The sequence below is a fragment of the Limulus polyphemus genome, unplaced genomic scaffold, assembly GCF_000517525.1.
Source record: "Limulus polyphemus unplaced genomic scaffold, Limulus_polyphemus-2.1.2 Scaffold456, whole genome shotgun sequence".
Lineage (NCBI taxonomy): Eukaryota > Metazoa > Arthropoda > Merostomata > Xiphosura > Limulidae > Limulus > Limulus polyphemus.
In genome coordinates, this window is record NW_013666066.1 from 1 (window position 1) to 6,674 (window position 6,674).

The window sequence follows — 6,674 nt, forward strand, 5'->3', positions numbered from 1 at the left end:
AGGGTTTTTTCAGTAAAGGATGGTTTTCAAGTGTCCATTAGCTTTGTGTTTAAGAACAACCAAACCAGTTCTTAGGGTTTTTTCAGTAAAGGATGGTTTTCAAGTGTCCATTAGCTTTGTGTTTAAGAACAACCAAACCAGTTCTTAGGGTTTTTTCAGTAAAGGATGGTTTTCAAGTGTCCATTAGCTTTGTGTTTAAGAACAACCAAACCAGTTCTTAGGGTTTTTTCAGTAAAGGATGGTTTTCAAGTGTCCATTGGCTAAAGTAGTGGACGAACCTGAGAAGTATACACATTCTCGAGGCAAAGCATGTCAAAAGTAAGAAAACTTATGTTTCCATGACATGAATTAGGAAGCGATGAAAGTAAATTAGGCTGGTGAAACCATCACACGTGTCGTCGGTGTGAGGCAACCAAAGAGTGGGTGGCTAGTTGCTCTCTACGGAATTAAAACCCAGATACTAATACTTTTGTAGAAGATTTTGTCGGAGGAAGAATCTAGTTTGTTAAGAAAAAAAATCGTAACTACTCACTAAATGTGACGGGAAGACTTGTTTTTGTTTTTAGAGCAGCCACAGTATTTTGTCTGAGAGGTAAAACAATCAGATACGGGTGTAAGGAGGTATTCCGGGTTTATGATCCTTAGGTAGACTATAAAATTTAGGGACTCTACTGTGGTAGGAGTTTACTTAAGGTTTAACGAGTTTTGAAAACATACCAGGATGTTTGTTTGTTTTGAAGTTAAGCACAAAGCTACACAATGGGCTATCTGTGCTCTGCCCACCACGGGTATTGTAATATACCAGGAAACGCCAGTTTTTCCAATAAACTATTTATTCCATTTTGAAATCTAACAATCATCGCAAAAGTACCATAAATAAGTTATTTATTGTATGTAATAACCACAAAGAGAAATACATGCTAGTAAATTTCAGGTATCATTCTCTTGCTGTGAGGTTTCTAACACTGGGAGGCTGCTAGTAAAGAACTGAGAGAATAACGTTTCTCCTAAATGTGTGGTAGAAAAACCTAGACACCATTTTAAGAACCACATGGGGAACTAAACTTACGTCTCAATAAACAACGCATAAAATAAAAAAGAGAGATGTGATCTATAGTATTGAATGCAATACGAGTTTATGCAGTGAAACTAATAGGTGTGAAAAACTAAGGGGTCATTGATGTTATGCCGTATGGATAATGGTTTTCTGTGATGGGAGAAGGTGAAAAATACGCTATAGCAACACATTTTATTAATAAACATTGCCCACCACCATTTCACTATTCTGATAGACAAGAAACGTGAATGTAAATGTAAGCAGTTTATCTTTATCAGCTTCCTTGTTTGTTTCAGAACATTCGCGCAAAATTACACAAAAGGCTATCTGTGTATAGTTGTACATAATTTTGAGGACCGATCGACCAATAGTTAGCATGTCGGACTGTGAACCCGAAAATCCAAAGTTAGCATCCCTTTGTGGCAAAAAGAAAAACATCGACCACTGCACACTTTCGGGCCACGAGTGCATTATAAGCATGACAGTGAAATCTCACCATTTGGTCAGATGAAAATAGCCCAAGAGTTAGTATGTGTACAAGTTACTGTAGCGTAAGTGAATGACCTTACTAAAGCAAGTCTGTCCAACGGACAACCTTGAAGAAAAGGAGGAATTTTTAAGAGAACAGTCCAAAGGTGGTCACTTATGAAAACCGGAAAGATGTTTCAAGAGATTCTAACATAGAAGTTGAGGAAAGTCAGAGATAACAGAAAAAATGTTACATCCCTGTGGTGTTATAAATGCTTAGACTTGTGTTGGAGTGTGTAAAGCTAGGATAAAGAAAGTCCTTTGTATCTTGTAGCTACTACGTTAATATCGTGATCTATACTGAGTCAACGCCCACATGTTTAACGCCTCCTTTATTTCTGGTTCATAACTACTTGCTTGAGTTTGATTTAAACGGCGACAATATTTTTTATGGGACTATCTGCGGACTTACAACGCTAGTAACCAGGTTTCGATACCCGTGGTGGGAGAACACAGATAGCCCATTGTGTAGCTTTGTGCTTAATTATAAACAAACAAACCCATAGAACTAAGTGTTTACTTCATAGTTTTTCTACTTCTTTCTATTTCTCCTTGAACTACAATACCTATCTTCGTAACAGTTTGGTTGAAAAATTTGCTGGAGTGTAGAAAGTGCACAAAAAATTGGGTAGTTTGCAGAATATAAACCATAAAAATATATTTCATCTTCATAATTTGCTGCAAAAATAGCCTATTAGTTGCACTTCTGCGTTTCCTAAATTCACAAGATATCTCTACATATTTCGACTTATTATAAAAATTTGTTTCATATTTGTAAAACATCTGAAAAAAAAAGCAAGAAAAATGCTTGGACAACATCATAGAAAGTTAATTCATCCATTCTGAAACAAAACTGAAATCCATTTGCTTAAAGTGTAGGATTTGTTTTTCTTTTGTCCTAAGATGAGATAAACCTTATTCAGAGCTTCAAAATATAAACTGCCTACACGTGTATCCCCCAGTGGGGCAGTTGTAACTTAACAGACTTACAACGCTAAAATCCGGAGTTCGTTTTCCCGTGGTGGACAGAACGCAGACAACCCATTTTGTAGCAATGTGTGAAAAAAAAACAAAAAAAACTTTTAATTAAATAAGTTTACTCAATTGCAGCCTAAAGTGCCATCTAGTGTTCGTGTGATCAACCCGAAACGAATTTATTCATATGTTTTAATACCACACCGCGTTTTTTTTCAACCTATTTATTCACATTTTAAAACATCGATTCTATTGTTTGTTTTTTTGCACTGATGCAAGCTTATTCATTGTAGTTCGGTATGCTTTACGTGTACTGTATTAATTTCAGTAGCAATCCTCTATTTAGGAAGTATGTTTGTGCTAAACTGAAAAACTATACAGATAAATATAAAACAAAAAATACAAAACTCTATAGGTTACACCGTTACGTGTTTTGTTAACATCATGAGTACATGTGAAAATAGCACAGCAGGTTGGTTTTGTACGTTCACAACACAAGACTACAAAATTACATCAATACGTTTTTTTTATGAGGTAGTTTACTCTGGGACAAATATGTTCAATTTAACTACTAAATATTGAGTGAAATGGAAAAATTTTCGAACACATTCGCTAACAAAATACAAATAATAGTATTCGTCACGAAACTTATAACATCGCTTAAAGTGATAACGATGGTTATATTCCCTCAATATAACTTGAATGGCGAAGTAGGGTCACCCGGGATTGTTCAGTTGGTGTTTCCGTTATACAAGTGGGACAACAAAACTTATGTTGAATAAACAACATGCGTGTAGCTACTTTCTATTTTCACTTTACTCCAACCTAAATACTGGAATAAAAGTTTACTTTACTATTCGTATTATACTTCGGGTCTGTTTGACCTGGCACTACATGGTTTCCATATGGTTATGATACAATTCGATATACCTTTGAATTTAGGATATAATGGTATTCTATATTTGCGACTTGGACCTATACATTAGTGGCACTTAAACGAGACTTGTAGTCAGTGATATTAAGGTCAGGGTTATCAATAAGACTTCTACAAAAACCATATAAAACCTAAAAAAAAATATTGATTCATTCTCTGTAGAATCCAGATAATGCTTGCAAGCAAAAAAAAACTTCTCTAGAGACGCAGGAGCAGGGAATAAATCCACAATAAAAACATTATTTATAAAGTAGCTTATAGAATATACAATGAATTTTACGTTGAGGAAACATCTTGTGCATCACACAACAGGTTTATTGAACAGGCAAGAGACTTAAATCATCTCAACAAAGATTCCAGTGTCATAGTGTAACCCCTTGCTCAATTCTAAAACGTGGGTTTCGATACTGGTGGTAAGAAGAGTATACATAATCCTTTATGTAGCTTTGCGCTTAACAACAACTAAACCAAAGTCATGATGAATCACTAAGTAAAAAAAACCCGCATTTCGCTGTTCTTTAAAGATAATAATCCCTGCTACAACTAATGATTTTCTTGAATAAAAAAACCTTACTTTTGAAATTTAAACCACTGAATTGGCATTGTGATCGTTCTTTATTGACCTCTAATTAATTTCACTTTTCAAATAATATTTCTTATTTTAATTATGCCCCTTTGCTAAGTCAGCAGATTTATAACACTCAAAATCATGTTTAGATACCCGCGGCGGGCATAGCATGGATAGTCCATTGTGTGGTATTGTGCTTTACAACAAACACATTTTTAATCGTATATATATTTTTACATTTGTTTAATTTATGTTGTATACCTTTTTTTACCTCAAACATTCGTATGATTTTCACTATAATTTTAGGCCTCACACCTACAGTACATTGGTGTAGTTAGAGACAATGATGTTCCTGTATTTTTTTATTCTGTTTTACACTAAATTATATTATCCGCGTGACCTTGTACCATAGTCTTCATTGGTCAAAAAACACACTTAAAAGCTATAGTCTGTTCAGTGGCCGATTAACATATGGGGCAAAAAGAGGCACTTGTTTCAGGGGCCCCAGGCCTAAAAGGTCCCAAACGCTTCATAAAATCAATTTTGTTCAAACAAATCTTACAAATTAGGAACTCAAATTACCGATATGGACAAGCTAGAATATAAAATAAAAACCTCCTATAGTTTTTAGTTGCTGAGATATCGCTACATGTACTCAATCAAACACAGTAGTCCACCTCTTTCCATTTTTGAAAACACTTGCTTATGTACACCTACCTTTGTCTACGACGTGTAAATAACCAATCGAAAGCTCAGAAAGTTCCCCACGTGGTGCTCAGAGCCTTTACAAAGTATTTACGCGGGAAACAAGCTCTTTTCATCGAAACAAGCTCGAAATTTCATATTTTTTCGAGACCCAAATACGTTTGATAAATTATAGTGGAATTCTATGGTATTGATGTTGTAATTTATGATTCCTGGTATTTCAAAATGTTTATATAAAAGCTAAAAACAATTAATTCGTTTCACATCCTCCACGTGCGAAATTTGATAAGGCTTAGCAACCTTAGCAGCAAAATTCGTAGCTAGAAGAGATAATCATGTTCTATTATTCTTTATTTACTGTTCTATGTTTTAAGAAAATAACTGCCGGCATGGTCTGGTGGTTAGGGTGCTTGACTTGCAATCTGAGGGTCGCGGGTTCGAGTACCCGTCCAGTTAAACATGCCTGTCCTTTCAGCCGTGAGGACGTTATAATGGTACCATCAATCCCTTTAGTCTTTCACTGCTAAAACAAGAAAAATAACTGAAATTTAAGAACTTATTTTAAATAGTAATAATGTATATACATATATAATATAACTGAAATGTGACTGTATTTTACAAAATACTAATCCAATAAAACAGCCAAGACAGGTCACTTTGTAAAGGTCAGTTTTATACTCTTGGATAAGGTTACATGAGTGCACGTGCGCCGCATCATTGTAACTTCTGTAATGTTAGCCAAGTACGGCTGAAAAGGTCAGTATAAAAAAATAAATATATATAAATGTATAATGTTATGAGAAAACATTTAGACTAAAATTTGTGTTTTCGTGTTATAATGTGTAGTCATTCCAGAACGAAAAAAGCATAATTTATATTAATTTCCTAATTTTTTTGGTGGTTACGAGATCGGTCAAATCTACGCAGCATAGACTCGAATGCCATTATCAATGAATTTGCTGAAATGAAAGTGAGAAAGCACGCTTTTATTTAATTTGGTTGTGTGAAATAGCTTTTGAAACTGAAACAATTTTTCGCGTTTTTCAGTTCCAAGTTTAGTTTATGTCACACTCAGCATTTTCAACAATAATTTGTTTTTAACTTGAATAAGATAAATTTATAGTGATAGAATTGTGTTATTATATTTTAGATGTTGATATTTTGATCATTTGGAATTGAATTTGTAAATAATGATAAATTTTATGTTGTACCTTGTAATATATTTCTTACCACAAATAATTATTAAAAATAAAACAGTGATTTATATATTCCAGCTTGCTATTTTGTTTATAACTATATGTATGTGTTAAAACTTTAATATTGTTACCTATCTGCTTGTTTGTTAATTCCCGGTATAAATTCTTTCGGGGGAACTTCAGTGATACAAATTCTTTCTTAATTAAAACTAGTTTATTCTTTCTCGATACAACTTTTTAGTACACAGAATTTCCACAGTCACTTTAAACTTAACAACCTTTATAACGCACACTATAAATCACAGTGATTCACACACTTTACTTACGGTGCCTACTGTTCTCCCTGTTCAATTATCTATCTCTTCAATCTATCTATGTCTCTTCGATCTCTCTATATCACTTCAACCGCGCTGGTTTTTTCGCCAGGCTTATATATAAAAAGGAGAGCACCTTGACCAAACTAGAGTTGCCAGGAAAATTCATGATCCTTTGAGAAACTCCAGCACGCATGCTCCTAGCATCGTGTGACTTCCGCTGTTGTAACACTGCCCCTATCCTTAGTATCGTTCATCCCAAACAATAGCCACTTACATTTAACCAATAGAGTAAAATTAAGATACTTTGTTGTATTTTAATATTGTGTTTGTAAATCCTCTATGTTTAATTAAGTTATTGTTAATTAAGAACGTATCTTCTTCCGTACTGGTCTCT